The sequence below is a fragment of the Bombina bombina genome, chromosome 10 (genome assembly GCF_027579735.1).
Source record: "Bombina bombina isolate aBomBom1 chromosome 10, aBomBom1.pri, whole genome shotgun sequence".
NCBI lineage: Eukaryota > Metazoa > Chordata > Amphibia > Anura > Bombinatoridae > Bombina > Bombina bombina.
In genome coordinates, this window is record NC_069508.1 from 28368448 (window position 1) to 28385475 (window position 17028).

The following is a 17028-nucleotide window of genomic DNA, read 5'->3' on the forward strand; positions in this document are numbered from 1 at the left end:
CCCCATACAATGTCCAAGAAGTTATGTCCTATGTAACGTACAAGTGTTTAAGTCCATACCCAAAATGTCCAAAGCAAATGTTCAAGGTTAATATCCAAAAAAAATAAAAATAAAAATGATAATATGTCCAAAGTTGGTGTAAAAATCAAAAGGTGAAAAAATGTAAAAAATATAAAAAATATATTAAATATTTTATGAAAAAGATGAAAAAATGAATAAAAATATATAAAAAATATATGAGTTGTGATCAGCAACCCATATGGAAGGAATATAATATATGTGATAGTGAATAATTCTCCTGAGGTGACACCTAAAAAGTGTGTATAAAAATGTGTGTATATAAAAGGGTGTGGTAAAAAATGTGTCATAAAAAATGTGTCATAAAAAAGGATTCAAAATCCTGGTGAAATAAATAAAGTCCAAATTGCTCCAAAAAATGTGTATATAATTCCAAGTATTCCAAATGTGAGTGTAGAAAGTGCTGGGTTGATGTTCCTCTTCTTAAAAGGTTATCAAATGTAATGGGATATCCTCCTGTACCTAAAAAAGTGTACAGAAAATAGACATAGTGCAATAAAATCACTTTAGAATGACAACAACAGTATTCTACTCACCAGATATATTCTGAGCTGCAATACCAGTGTATAGCCAACGCGTTTCGTCCTCAGAGACCTTTCTCAAGATGGCAGAAGTCTTCATCCAAGCCGGGAAGAAGAGGTCCTCCATACGGGCAGAAGTCTTCATCCAGACGGCATGTTCTATCTTCATCCATCCGGCGCAGAGCGGGTCCATCTTCAAGACATCTGACGCGGAGCATCCTTCCTGGCCGACGACTACCTGACGAATGAAGGTTCCTTTAAGTGACGTCATCCAAGATGGCGTCCCTTCAATTCCGATTGGCTGATAGAATTCTATCAACCAATCGGAATTAAGGTAGAAAAAATCCTATTGGCTGATGCAATCAGCCAATAGGATTGAACTTCAATCCTATTGGCTGATTAGAACAGCCAATAAGATTGAGCTTGCATTCTATTGGCTGTTCCTACCTTAATTCCGATTGGCTGAGAGAATTCTATCAGCCAATCGGAATTGAAGGGACGCCATCTTGGATGATGTCACGTAAAGGAACCTTCATTCATCGGGTAGTCGTCGGCCAGGAAGGATGCTCCGCGTCGGATGTCTTGAAGATGGACTCGCTCCGCGCCAGATGGATGATGATAGAAGATGCCGTCTGGATGAAGACTTCTGCCCGTCTGGAGGACCTCTTCTTCCCGGCTTGGATGAAGACTTCTGCCCGTCTGGAGCACCACTTCGCCCGGCTTCGTTGAGGACTTCGGCCTGGTTGGATGAAGACTTCTCAAGGTAGGGTGATCTTCAAGGGGTTAGTGTTAGGTTTTATTAAGGTGGGATTGGATCAGTTTTAGAGTAGGGTTGGGTGTGTGGGTGGTGGGTTTTAATGTTGGGGGGTATTGTACATTTTTTTACAGGTAAAAGAGCTGATTACTTTGGGGCAATTCCCTGCAAAAGGCCCTTTTAAGGATTATTTGTAATTTAGTATAGGGTAGGGCATTTTATTATTTTTCGGGGCTTTTTTATTTTATTAGGGGGATTAGATTAGGTGTAATTAGTTTAAAAAACTTTTAATTATTTTATTATTTTCTGTAATTTAGTGTTTGTTTGTTTTCATACTTTAGATAATTGTATTTAATTGTAGTTAATTTAGGGATATAATTTATTATAGTGTTGTGTTAGGTGTAATTGTAACTTAGGTTAGGTTTTATTTTACAGATAAATTTGTCTTTATTTTAACTAGGTTGCTATTAAATAGTTAATAACTATTTAATAACTATTCTACCTAGTTAAAATAAATACAAAGTTGCCTGTAAAATAAAAATAAATCCTAACCTAGCTACAATGTAACTATTAGTTATATTGTAGCTATCTTAGGGTTTATTTTATAGGTAAGTATTTAGTTTTAAATAGGAATAATTTAGTTAATTGTAGTAATTTTATTTAGATTTATTTAAATTATATTTAAGTTAGGGGGGGTTAGGGTTAGACTTAGGTTTAGGGGTTAAGAACTTTAATATAGTGGTGGCGACGTTGGAGGCAGCAGATTAGGGGTTAATAAGTGTAGGTAGGTGGCGGCGACATTGGGGGTGGCAGATTAGGGGTTAATAAATATAATGTAGGTGTCGGCGATGTCGGGGGCGGCAGATTAGGGGTTAATAATATAATGTAGGTGTCGGCGATGTCGGGGGCGGCAGATTAGGGGTTAATAAGTGTAATATTAGGGGTGTTTAGACTGAGGGTTCATGTTAGGGTGTAGACATGACTTTTATTTCCCCATAGGAATTAATGGGTCTGCGTTAGGAGCTGAACGCTGTTTTTTGCAGGTGTTAGTTTTTTTTTTCAGCCGGCTCTTCCCCATTGATTCCTATGGGGAAATCGTGCACGAGCACGTTCAGCCAGCTCACCGCTAACGTAAGCAGCGCTGGTATTACAGTGAGATGTGGAGCAAAATTTTGCTCTCCGCTCACTTTTCTGCGGCTAATGCCGGGTTTGTAAAAGCCTGTAATACCAGCGCTGTCTGTAAGTGAGCGGTGAGCATAAACTGCTCGTTAGCACCGCACACCATTACCAACAAAACTCGTAATCTAGGCGTATATCAGGAAAAAGGCAATGGAGAAATTCCTCATATGATAAATGAATATACTTTATTTCATGACAGGATCAGACATTAACACTAATGTCTGATCCTGTCATGAAATAAAGTATATTCATTTATCATTTGAGGAATTTCTCCATTGCCTTTTTCCAGACTCAGATTACACCCAGAATACTAACATTGCACTTCACTGGATATCAGTTTCTCATAATACTCAAAAGTTAAAACGTATTTTTTATTATGTTAATAAAGTAATTAATTAGCATTACTGGAGAAATCAAATGGTAACTGTCTCAGTCTAGAAATTAAGCACAAATAGTGAAATGCAGTTTTCTCAAGAACAATAATCACAGGAGTTTTGTAGACACTTGATTTAGTCCAGAAATCGCAAGGTGACACACAGTCATCTGCTGGTTGAACTCTATATAGCTGCTGTCACTCTCTGTCAGATGAGCACACACCACAATAGACAGCAATTCATATCAGCATTAATGTTTTAAATACAGTTTCTATTTCACTGGCAACTATTGATTATTTTATTAACCCCTTCCCGCCCACTTATTTGTCTACATCGGAACAAAGTTCTGATGTAAACAAATAAGTTAAAAATTAAAATCACGGGATCGTTCATGTGATTGCGGGATTTCAATGATGGGATCGTGTCAGGGGTGGGTGCCTTTGACTCCTAACAAAGCCCCAAAGTTTTATGTATACAGACTTCTTATTGTTTCTGTTTGTATATAGGGTCCTTTAATATGCAGGGGAGGGGGGATGTTCTGCTATAAACCCCTTTCAATGGGTGTCCCAGGCTTATCTTATTAGCAGTGTTAAATTGGGAGCTTCTAAGTAAGTTTTTAAAAGGTTTTACACTGGATTTTAAAATCAGTATCTGTGCATATTCTCCTTTATAGTAGTGTATATTACATGCAGTTAAATGAAAATTTGTGTATACTGTCCCTTTAAAGCCCAGTGCATTTAGGACAGCATAGAACGTTATAACGGTGCAAAGGGATTACGTTTGATATACAGTTAAATAGTGGAAGTGCGTCCTTGAGTCTTTACACTTTATTTACTCCATGCTAACAAATGATATGATTATAAAGAATATTGTTAACAATCACAGCTTTTTTTGTAAAAAATAAATAAATGTGCCGGTACTCATTGTTTAATGATTGATATTTTTTACTTAGTAACTTTGAGAAAACCAAAGGGACAACGTTATTTCCAATGCTTGACATATTTTGCAGCCCCCTCTTGTGGAAACTACAGTATTTACATGATGATTACAAATATTGAGCTAAAAATGTGAAATGAATCCCAGAGAGCTTCATTGCTGTCTATGACCTAGATTACAAGTGTTGCGGTATGGCTATACCGCTGAAAAATTGGCTTTTGCAAGCAGAATATTCAGCTCACCCGTATTTAAAGACCCCTATACTATACCGCTAGCGTTTTAGCCTATACCACAACTCTCCATTCCGCACTCAAAAAATGGGCTTTTGAGTGTGGAATTTTCAGGTCACTAGTATTACAGGTTGTATGGTCCGACTATTACGCTAGTGTTATAGCTTATACCGTAACGTATCGTAACAATCTATTCCGCTATCAAAGACCAGTAGTTATGGATTTTGCAAAACAAAATTGTTTAACAAAACTCATAACAAAAATGTTACAAGAAACACTAACACCCATAAACTACCTATTAACCCCTAAACTGCCACCCCCACATCACAAATACTATAATAAACCTATAAAGCCCTAATCTGTCGCCCACCCACATCGCCAACACTAAATTAAAGTATTATCCCCTAATCCGCCGCCCCCCACATCGCCAACACTAAATAAACCTATTAACCCCTAAACCGCAGACCCCCACATCAATACTACTAAAATAAACCTATTAACCCCTAAACCACCGCCCCCCACATCGTTACTACTAAAATAAACCTATTAACCCCTAAACTGCTGACCCCCCACATCGCAAATACTAAACTAAACCTATTAACCCCTAAACCGCCAGCCCCCACATCGCGACAAACTAAAATAAACTATTAACCCCTTAACGCCCACTAACTTTAAATTAAACATACAATATAACTACCTTCAAATAAATAAAAACATTACAAAAGAAAAAGTCTAAAATTTCGAAAATAAAATAAAATCTAAGATTACAAAAAATAATAAACAAAATAATCTAATATCTAATATCCCTATAAAAACAAAAAAGCCACCCCAAAATAAAAAAAAAACTAATCTAATGATAAACTACCAATAGCCCTTAAAAGGGACTTCAGCTCTTTTTTGCCATAAAATTACAAAGTCCCCCCTAGCAATACAACCCCACCACAGCCCCAAAATAAAAAAGACCTAACTAAAATAAATCTAAGCTACCCATTACCCCTAAATGGGCATTTGTATGGGGATTGTCATTAAAAGGGCAATCAGCTCTTTTGCTGCCGATTAAAAAATAAAAACAGCCCTAATCTTAAAAAAAAAACACCCAAAAAACATAAATTAAAAAATCTAGCACTAACCGCATAAAATGTACTCCCCATTCCTGAAGTCTTCCAGGCGAAACAAAGTCTTCTTCCAGGTGGATCCATCTTCATCCATCGCGGGCCATCTTTTATCTTCTTTCTGGAGCTGCAGAGAGGTCTTTGAGGCGTGGAGCGGTCTTCTGGCGGCTGCAGTCTTCGACGACGTGGATTTCCACTTCATGCGATTGTCCGCCACACACTGAAAATTTAATGGAATGTACCCATTTTATATTGGGGTACCTTGCATTATTATTGGCTGAAATGTTCAAATTAGCCAATAGGATGAGAGCTACTGAAATCCTATTGGCTGATTTGAACATCTGCGATGGATGAAGATGGACCCGCTTGGATGCAGAGTTTGCTCCGCATGGAAGAAGATGGATGTCTGGACTTCAGGAACGATGGGTGCATTTTTGGGGTTAGTGTTAGTTTGTTTTTTGTTTTTTTGGGGTGTTTTTTTTTTTTAGATTAGGGCTTTTTTATTTTTTAATGGGCAGCAAAAGAGCTGATTGCCCTTTTAAGAGCAATGCCCATACAAATGCCCCTTTTATGGGCAATGGGAAGCTTATGTTTATTTAGAGTTAGGTCTTTTTTATTTTGGGGGTTTGGGTGGGTGGGGGTTTTTTAGGGGGGACTTTGTAATTTTTTGGCAAAAAAGAGCTGATTCCTTTAGGGCAATGTCCTACAAAAGGCCCTTTTAAGGGCTATTGGTAGTTTGTTAGGTTAGGGTTTGTTTTTATTTTGGGGTGTTTTTTTTTTTTTTTTTTTTTTATAGGGGTATTAGATTAGGTATAATTTTTTTGTTTTTGAATATTTTGTTTATTATTTTTTGTAATCTTAAATTTTTAGTTTTTAATAATTTTAGACTGTTTTTTATGTAATGTTATTTTTTTCGTAAGAGTTAGGATTTTTTAATTTTGTAATTTAGGTTTTTTTATTTTTGTTATATTTTATTTTGTTAAAATAGTTATGTTAGGTTTATTTATCATTTAAGCTTAGGTTTTATTTATTTCACAGGTAAGTTTATTTATTTGAAGGTATTTATAGGGCTCGATTTACCAAAGCCCTACGGCTGCAAGTTCTCACAAGAACTTGCTCGCCGTTAATTATCAAGCAGCGGTCACCATACCGCCGCTTCCTTAACCTCTTCGCCACCTCTAAGGTGGCAAAATTCAATCTCCACGGTCGAGTCCGACCGAGGAGATTGACAGCTCCTGCCCGCATGTGATTGGCTGTGCGTGGGCAGGGGGCGGGATTGCACGCATGCGCAAAATTTCGCTCGTGTGCAATGTTGATTACCTGCGGATAATTTCGCCCCGCCACAGGCGAGCTGAGGCGTACAGGGGCGCGTATACGTGCCCCTGTACGCCTCAGCTTTGATCAAATATAGCCCATATTGTAAGTTTAATTTAAAGTTAGCGAGTGTTAGGTTTAGGGGTTAATAGTTTAGTTTGTTGCGATGAGGGGGGCCGGCGGTTTGGGGGTTAATGGGTTTATTTACGTAGTTGCAATGTGGGTATTTGGCGGTTTAGGGGTTAATAGGTTTAGTTGAGTATTTGTAATGAGGGGGCAGCGGACTAGGGGTTAATAGTTTAATTTGGTGTAAGCGATGCGGTGGGATGCGGATTAGTGGTTAATAACTTTATTTAGTGTTGGCGATGTCGGAGCGACAGATTAGGGGTATTTAGACTAGGGGTTTTATGTTAGGGTGTTAGGTTTTAATATAACCTTCTTGTCCCCATAGACATCAATGGGGATTGCGTTAGAGCGATCGCCATTCCACAATCGCAGGTGTTAGTTTTTTTCTAATACTTTTTCTCCATTGATGTCTATGGGGGAAAACGTGCACAAGCATGTCCAAGTCAGGGCTTGGCTTTTGTGTGGAATGGAGCCTAACGCACCATATTGCACAACACAAGAAGGTTTTTTGTAACTTGCAATGGCAGAGCTATGGAAAGAGTGATACCGCTAAATTTTTAGCGTTATTTACTCACCGGGTTTAGCGCAAAACTTGTAATTTATGAGATGGCAAAGGGGGTGGTACTCAGTAGAGGTGAGTACCACCACAAAAAAAAGCTGTGTTATCATTACATTAAAGACATGCTTTTTAATATGTTTCCAGTTACCTATTTTACCTGCTGGAAGGTATTAAAGGGTCACTCAAGTCAAAATAAACTTTTATGATTAAGAAAGAGAAGTTTTAAGACACTTTCCAATTTTCTTCCATTATCAAATTTTGCACAGTCTTTTTTTATTCACACTTTCTGGGGAACAAGATCTTACAGAGCATGTGCACAAGCTCACAGGGTATACGTATACTAGTCTGTGATTGGCTGATGTCTGTCACATGATACAAGACGCTTAAAAATGGGAGAAAAAATGAATTTGTCAGAAAAAAATCTGCTGCTTATTTGAAATTCAGAGTAGATGTTAAATCGTTGTCTTTTATTATGCACTTGTTAATTATGCAATTCTACTGCATTGAGTGGTGTTTTAAATCATTAACATTTAGCTCACTTACATTTATTTTGTCATTTGAAATGGATGTTGGTTGACTTTTGGAAAAACCACCTGTGAGGAAAAACTACTTAAAAAAGTGACAGCAGTAGAAATTAACCTCTCATTGGGGGTGGGAGAGACAGAAAGTCCAGTTCATTTGAAAAAGTGTTTCTGCAACCACTTAGAATATAAATGGCTCTTATCAGTTGTTTGCCAGAGTACCAGACCCAGACTGAATATAAGACATACAGGGAGTTCAACAGGGAAGCTAGGACCAGTTGTGAGCAGGAGCATGGTAGGCACATTCTATATAAACTAAAAATAGATCTTAGAATGTGACATATATTTGAAAATTAATTGTTTTTGCAAAGTAATGGACTCTCTTTAATTTTATATCACAAGCAAATAAAAATATGTCCCTAATTATATGCATCATTATTTTAATTAAAGGGACATGAAACCCTTCATGATTCAGATAGATTATACATTTTTAAACAACTTTTCAATTTAATTCTGTTATAAATTTGCCTCATTCTTTTGGTATCTTTTATTGAAGAAGCGGCAAAGCACTAGTAGGAGCTAGCTGAACATATTTGTTAGCCAATAAAAATGGGCATACAAGATCAGCCACCAATCAGCAGCCAGTTCCAAGCTCCTGAGCCTATCTAGAATGCTTTTCAACAAAGGATACCAAGACACTGACGCAAATTAGATAATAGAAGTAAATTTGAAAGTTGTTTAAAATTGTATGTTCTATCTGATTCATGAAACAAAAACTTTGGATTTCATATCCCTTTAAGGCAAGTTACAGTTGTGTAGGAAATTGGGTAAGGAAATGCAAATGTAACTTGCATGCTTGAGATAAATAAAATATAATATATATATATATATACACACACACACATTGAGTGCAGTAGAAGTAATCAATTCTTATATATAATATAGCAAGACTGATGATGTAAAATTACTATTAATATATATTTGTTTTTGGGTTTTTTTTGGGGGGGGGGGTTGCTTTAGCTGGACTTACTTTTCTTAAATAATGATGTTAATAATAATACATTATTTATTATTAGTATTATTATTATGATATGCAATACCAACTCTGGCCCTTTAAACTTTAAGAATTTGTATCACACATATATGAGTACTATCCAAACATGTTAACTTATTTTTTTTTTTTCAAAGGGTTAAAGTTAAAGTGCAACTGGTCCTTAAGGCCTGATTACTTACTGGCTGATAAATAGATCTCTCATTGCTTAATGGGTAGACAGCAAGTCACCAAGACAGTTGAGAAGCATAAAAATATTTTTTTTTCTCAGCACAGGAACATATATTAACAAAAATGTTATACAATGTAAATGTCCTTTTTAAAATGTATGTTGATTGTATAGATGTGATGCCTATAGACAATACTCTTAAAAAAATATTCTATGCAAGATATATATAAGTCATGGTTGTAATTTCCAAAACATATGTGAAATATATTAACTTATCATTTTTATTAGAGAGGACGTTGGAGTTACAGCATTTGCAATACATTTCAATACAATCAAGTCTTAGGCATAACAGTAAACTCCCAGGCATCTGATATTAACGTGCCTCCGATTACTGTAAATGCGCACATGAGTGTGGATGTCTCTGATAGAAATCAGCCCCTTGTTATCTATGCCATGGTAAGCCAAGGCATAATTCCTATAAAAGGTGCCAACGTTACAGCTATTATTGAACCACAGAATGGAAATTCAGTGACTCAACAGCTTCTCGACAATGGAGCAGGTAAGTTAAATTTTTTATACTAATATAGCAAAGACTATTTTATCTTTTCTGTATGTGAACGAGAGATGCGTACATAACAGTAGAGTGCTCAATAAAAAACACTTTAAAGGGACATAAAACTGGTTGAGATCTGTGCATATCCTAAAAGGGCTAATTAATTAAAAATAGTTTTCATTAAAAAAAATTAAAAATTGCTGGCAAGTATTTTAAAATAATTTTCCAAAATAAGCAAAATGAATTACATAGCTAAGCTGCCTGGAGCAGCCAACTCCACCACCCCCAATCAGTGTTTTGACACAGGCATTGTATTTCAACTGCTTCTAGGCTCCAGCAGATAATCCCTATGCATTTTTGCATTCTACCAAAACAACAATAAACATAGATACAGCCATAGAAGGAAATGTGTTTGGGGAGTTTGAGCTTTACAATTCAGAAACTAAAAGAAAGGGTTAATGTCAAGGCACTGCAGTATAAATTTGCAGGTAAAGTAATTAATGTACATATTATTATATTTTGTATCTATCCCAACTTGTTTTATGTCCCTTTAAGGAAAGTACTATGTAACAAATGTAATCAGAGTGTTCATCACATTAATACAGTAATAATACAGTAATACAGTAATACAGTAATATGCTTTGACATTTGTACTAAATGCAACAAACATTTACATTACACCACCATAAAATTCTTATTTAAAGTGCACTCTGAAAAATCATATTTATGTAGTTTCAACACCCAAAGTTAAAATTGTACTGAAAAGTACAAAATGCTAAATTTTGGGGGGTTTAGATATCACAGGCTGAAGGACTTGTATGTTGAGTAAGCTCTTTTAATAGTGCGAATTGACGCTAGTATGTGACGTGCACAATTGATCTGTTTTGCTCTGCCATCATATAGATATTTGTGTATGTCTCTTTAAGGGGCATGTGGGTTTGTTGGGTTATAGATTTGTCTTATATTTTTAGTATAAAATTACATATTATTTCTTTATTTAACTTTTATTCGTTGAGCAGCTAGCATTCATATCCATATTGTGAGTTTGCTTCCTAACATTATACAATATTGCAGGAATATTTTCCATGTGTTTTGCCCTTGGCCAAATGCAATATTCCATTAAAAACATTTTAGTGTGCTCGGTAATGTGTTATTAAAGTGTTATCTGGTGTTTATAAAGTCATTTTAGCTGTGGAATTTGATAACTGATAACTGACCCCTTAAATGTGTAATTAAGTATCAAGAATTTGAATTATACTTCTCAACATATTTTCATTTTTATTTAAAGAACTTATGGTAAATAAAAGGTTATCTCTAGTTATTAGTAAGAAACCTGTCTGTATTGTAAACTGCATTCGATATCTGCCTAAGGCCTCTCCACTCGTGAGATGTTCTAAAATTATCCTTTAGCACTGTGAGATCCCTAATGAAATATACAAAAAGCAGATTTTGATCCTACGCTATTAAAGTAACACAGAAACTTTCAAAGCATAAAGTTAATTCACTGCTAGATGAAAATTTTAATATTTTAAAATACAAATTCGAAAATTCAAAGATTAAATGCTATAGTACTGAAATACTGAAACTGTATTGCACTGGGCTTTTCTCTGCTTCACATACATAAATGAAAGAGATCTCTCCATGCTGGACAGTTCCACCCTTTTTATTATTAAAATTTTGTGAGTTGAGCCCCTGTAAAGTCTGAACCAAAATTTCTCTTCAACCTGGAGAATCTTTGAATATCAGAGTCTAATTCTCTGTTTAATACGTTGATACAATAGAATCCTTTTTCCTAATTTTTTTAAGGTGCGGATATTATAAAGAATGACGGAATCTACTCAAGGTACTTCTTTAATTTTCCATTGTCTGGAAGATATAACTTAAAAGTGCGTGTTGAAGGCAAAGAAGGTCAAATCAACCTGGTACCCCCCAAGAGTCCTGCGTTCTACGCCCCGGGCTATGTAGAAAATGGTAAGAAACACATGTTCTTTATTTTGAAAACTGTATGGACAAGAATTATAACATACAAAATATAACTAAAATATTAACAATGTATTTTGTTATTAAATGGATATTAAGCTGCAATACTAAAGTTCTTCTTGTGCTATTGCTTGCTTTTACCTATGTGTTTAACTCCTGCATATGGAAGTGGTAATGCATTACTGGTCCTGAGCTGGACACAGTTTGTGTTTGGCAGCTACACACATATTGCACTAAAGATTGTCTCATTGACCTGTGTTCAGCTATGGATTCGCTGTGAATTAATAGATATATATTATTATCTGTAAGCAACAGTGCAATACAAAATGCTCAAATCCTATAGAGCTTTCAGTTATTGTATCCCTTGTATGTCCTGTTAAAGGGACACTTAAGTCACAATTAAACTGTCATAATTCAGGTAGAGCAGCATTTTTAAGCAACTTTCCAATTTACTTTCATTAACACAATGTGCACAGTTTTTTTATAGTTAGATGTTTTTGAGTCACCAGGTCCTACTGAGCATGTGCAAGAATTCACACAAAATACATATATGAATTTGTGATTGGCTGATGGCTGTCACATGATACAGGGAAGTGGAAATAGACATAACTTTTGAAATTGTCAGAAAGAAATTATCTACTCATTTGAAGTTCAGATTATGGTGTACGAAATGCTTGTGCAATGATAAATTGATTGATCGATGTCAGACGGACATGATCCACTAAAGCAGATCATGTCCGCCCGACACATGATAAATAGGCCCTAAGTGCCATTGCATTGTCTTTTTATCATGCATTTGTTGATTATGCAAATCTATTGTATTTTCTGGCCCTTTAAAGGGACATAATACTCCTATACTTAATCACTTGATGCAGTATAACTGTAAAAAGCTGACAAAAGAAAATATCACCTAGGAATCTCTATGTAAAAAAGGAAGATATTTGACCTCACAATTTCCTCAGCTCACCAGAGTAAGTGTTGTGTAAACAGTAATATTTCAGTTACTGCCATGCTACAGGTTAAAAAAGGAAGAAATGAGTAGCAGCCAATCAGCATCAGTAGTGCTGAGGCCATGAACTCTTTTACTGTGAGCTCATGAGATTTAATTTAACTCTCATTAAATTTCATAGTAAACTTCCGTAAACTGAATAGGGAAATAATATGAGTGTGCATGAGGCACGTTCCCTTGCAAGTCCCGGGACAGGCATACTGATTTGCTTCCATTTACAATGGGGTGTGAATATTTAGGTCATTTTGAGGTAAAATGGCTTTATTTTTTACATGGAGGTGTTCAGGTGATATTTTCTAATCAGCTTTTTACAACTATGATGCATCACTTTAAAGTGTTTCAAAATTTGGGTATCATGGCCCTTTAAGCACTCTGTTAATTGCAACTTCTAGTCAAAAAGAGAAAATGAGTGTCAGAGCAATTTAATCATGATTAGAAGCATCTTTGGTAAAAGTTATATTTGTTTTACTCAAAGCATACAGAGCTGCTAGCCTTAGACTGAGTGCACCTATATTCTGAGACAACCCTGTATGACTGGTAGTGACACACTATGTGGCAGACGTATCTTGTCACTGCCAGCTCTCTGACCAGATGCAGTCCCAGTGACTTCTTATGGTTTAATTATGTGCACTATATGTGTCTTATAGAATCTATCACTAATTAATAACTGATTGGTTTTGCTATTATGTATTTATAAATATGCTATTAAATCTGTAGATAGTGATAGAATAAGTTTAACGTTTTGATCTTCATAAAAGTGTAACTTTGGTTTCCCATTAATTTAAAAAACCTCATATGTATCTCATATATTTTCTCATCTGCCTAGGAAACTAATTGACACATAAAAAGCTTCACAATTTATCAAACAATAACTGTGTGATTGTAGCAGTGTTAAGCTCTGGAGTCTAATTAATTGGAAATTGGAAAACACAAATTACAGGAGAAGTGGATAAAATAAATAATGACTGTATATTGAAAATATTTTTTTTACTACACTCATAATAAAAGATCTGTATTGCAATCTTGTATGTCCCTTTAAATGTTATAGTTTGATAACATATTAAAAAAAACAACAATGCTATTTCTTCATAGGGGAAATTGTCTTGAACCCTCCACAACCAGCTGTTAATGTTGATGATCTTATTCTTAACACTGGATCATTCAGTCGAACGGCTACAGGTGGTTCTTTCATGGTATCTAATGTGGGTTCTGGGTCACTATCTGATATCTATAAACCTGAGAGAATAACTGACCTGGAGGCAGAGGTTAAAGATACCTCGATTGTGTTATCATGGACAGCAACTGGTGATGATCTGGACCAAGGAGAAGGTATAGTAGTTTACTGAAATCTTATTAGTCAAACACTAAGGGGAATTCAGGGATGCCTAGGATAAGCATAAGGCTATCCTACATAATAATTAATGCCTGGGACAAGCATAAGGCTATCCTACATACTAATTGATGCCTAGTTTAAGCATAAGGCTATCCTACATAATAATTAATGCCTTGGACAAGCATAAGGCTATCCTACATACTAATTGATGCCTAGTTTAAGCATAAGGCTATCCTACATAATATTTAATGCCTTCGACAAGCATAAGGCTATACTACATACTAATTGATACCTAGTATAAGCATAAGGCTACTATACATATTATTTAATGCCTGGGGAAAACATAAGACTATCCTACATACTACTTAAACATAAGGCTATCCTACATATTACTTGATGCATGGGATAAGCATAAGGCATAGGAACAAGCAATAAGCTATTCTACTTACTAATTAATGCATGGGACAAGTATAAAGCTATTCTACATACTACTTAATGTATGGGATAAGCATAAGGCTATACTACATACTACTTAATGCCTGGGACAAGCATAAAGCTATTCTACATACTAATTAATGCCTGGGATAAGCATAAAGCTATTCTACATACTAATTAATGTATGGGATAAGCATAAGGCTATCCTGCATACTACTTAATGCCTGGAAAAATCAAAAGGCTATCCTACATACTACTTAATGCCTGGGATACCCATAAGACTATCATACATACTATTTAATGCCTGGACATAGCATAAGGCTATCCTATATATTACTTAATACCTGGGATAAGGCATAATGTCATCTTATGTATGAATTAATGCCTGGGATAAGCATAGTGCTATCTTATTTACTAATTAATGCCTGGGATAAGCATAAGGCTATATTATGTACTAATTAATGCCCAGGAAAAGCATAATGCTATCGTATGTACAAATTAATGCCTGGGATACCGCATACGGATATCGACATAATAATTACTGCCTAGAATCCTACAACTAATTAATTTCCTGGATAAGCATAAGGGCAATCCTACAAACCAATTAACCCCTGTGATAAGCATAAAGTTATCCTATGTAGTAACTAATGCCAGGGATAAACAAAATTCTATCCTACGTACAAATTAATGCATGGATAATCATAAGTGTATCCTACAAACCAAGTAATGCTGAGATAAGCATAAAGTTATCCTATGTAATAACTAATGCCAGGGATCAACATAAGGCTATCCTATGTACTAATTAATGCCTTTGATAAGCATAGGCTATCCTACATACTAATTAGTGCTTGGCATAGTTATAAGGCTATCCTACATAATGAATGGCTGGGATAAACATAAGGCTATCCTATGCAATAATGAATGCCTGAGATAAGCATAAGGCTATCCAACACAATAATGAATGGCTGGGATAAGCATAAGGCTGCCCTACACAATAATGAATGCCTAGGATAAGCATAAGACTTTCCTACATACTAATTAGTGCTTGGCATAAGCATACAACTATCCTACATAATGAATTGCTGGGATAAGCATAAGGCTATCCTACACAATAATGCATGCCTAGGCTATGCATAAGGCTATCCAACACAATAATGAATGGCTGGGATAAGCATAAGGCTTTCCTACAAATGTATTATTATCTGGGATAAACATAAAGCTATGCTAAAAACAAACGATTGCCTGAAATAAGCATATGGCTACCCTACAATTTAATTAAGCTTACAGTTTATAGAAAATATGGGCAGACTTGATGGATCTATTGTTCTATCTTAACTACTGTCAACATCTATGCCTCTTTGTAGATATAGGTAATGTAAAAAACAGATACTGTTAATGTACCATAATACAAACTAACTTTTTTCACATTTCTGAAAGTTTATATTTTTGCTATCTCAGCAATGCGAGGTGCTATTTGGTTTATAACAAATGAGAAGTTATAAATTCTTTAACAACTGATATTTTGTTCTGTCTCATTTCTATTTCAGCTACAAGATATGACCTACGAATGAGCACCAACTTCAAAGAACTCAAAGACAACTTGAAAGTTGTATTTCTGTTAACATCTCCAGTCTTACACCTCAACCAGCCGGATCCACTGAAACATTTACATTTTTACCAGAACACATTAGCATTGCAAATAGCACAGTCATTTATTTGGGTTTGATAGCGTTTGATGATGTGTCTCAGAAATCAGAACTATCTAATATAGCTCGTGCTGCAATAATTATTCCCCCACCTCCACCTCCCAAACCAACTAAACACCATAAATGTAACGGATAAAGAAGCAAACATACAACTCAGGCTAAGTTTATTCAGGGTCTCATGAATTAGTAAGCTTAGTATGAGTGAATAATGACTGGGTCACACTTATAGGTTTACCAATATAATTTACCACTAAATTCTGTGTGCAAGATGTATACGTGCACGGTAGATTAAAAGTCTTTCATAATTTAAATGTACTTTTCAGTACATTTCATGCTTTAACTACTACATTACTAGATTGTAAATTCCCACGGGAATAGGGCCCTTAATCCCTCCTGTATGGATTTGTAAAATTTGTCCTGTCTCTTACAAGTCTTATATTGTTTTATTTAAATGAATTATATCTATGGACAGCGCTACAAAATATGTTGGCGCTTCATAAATAAAGTATAATAATAATTACATATAATACAATTATAGTTCATTCATGTACATTTTCAAACATAAAATTTCATTATATGGATAGAAAGGTTTTGAAATGTGCTTGTGTGCATTTCAATTTTAAATAAACTTTTCCATTTCTATTATCAATTTTGCTTCATTCTCTAGGCATCCATTATTGAAGGAGAAGCAATGCACTATGGGGGGATAGCTGAATACATTGGTAAGCCAATGATGAGATGTATATATGTGCAGGAACCAATCAGCAGCTAGCTGCAGCTCCTGAGTATACCTAGGTACACTTTTCAACAAAGGATACTAAGAGAATGAAGCAAATTACAAAAGTTGTTTAAAATTGTTTGACCTATCTGAATCATGAAATAATTTTTGGGGTTTCATGTTCCTTTAATGCTGCAATACTCGCTTATGCACTGTTAATAATTTAAGTATATATTGTTGATATCTACCACTTTCCCCATATAGGACTTTGCTCACTTGTTTTAATTTCATAACTGTGTAATGAGGGTACAGAACAATTCTGGTAGCTAATTTTATAATTAAAGGGACATGTTTCTTCCATGATTGAGAT

At 35.3% G+C, this 17028-nt stretch overlaps 1 pseudogene; it reads left to right on the forward strand.

Moving 5' to 3' along the window:
- The window catches only part of LOC128641114 (calcium-activated chloride channel regulator 1-like), a 67529-nt pseudogene extending 51379 nt beyond the window's left edge, over window positions 1–16150 (forward strand).
- The last annotated feature ends 878 nt before the right edge of the window (window positions 16151–17028 follow it).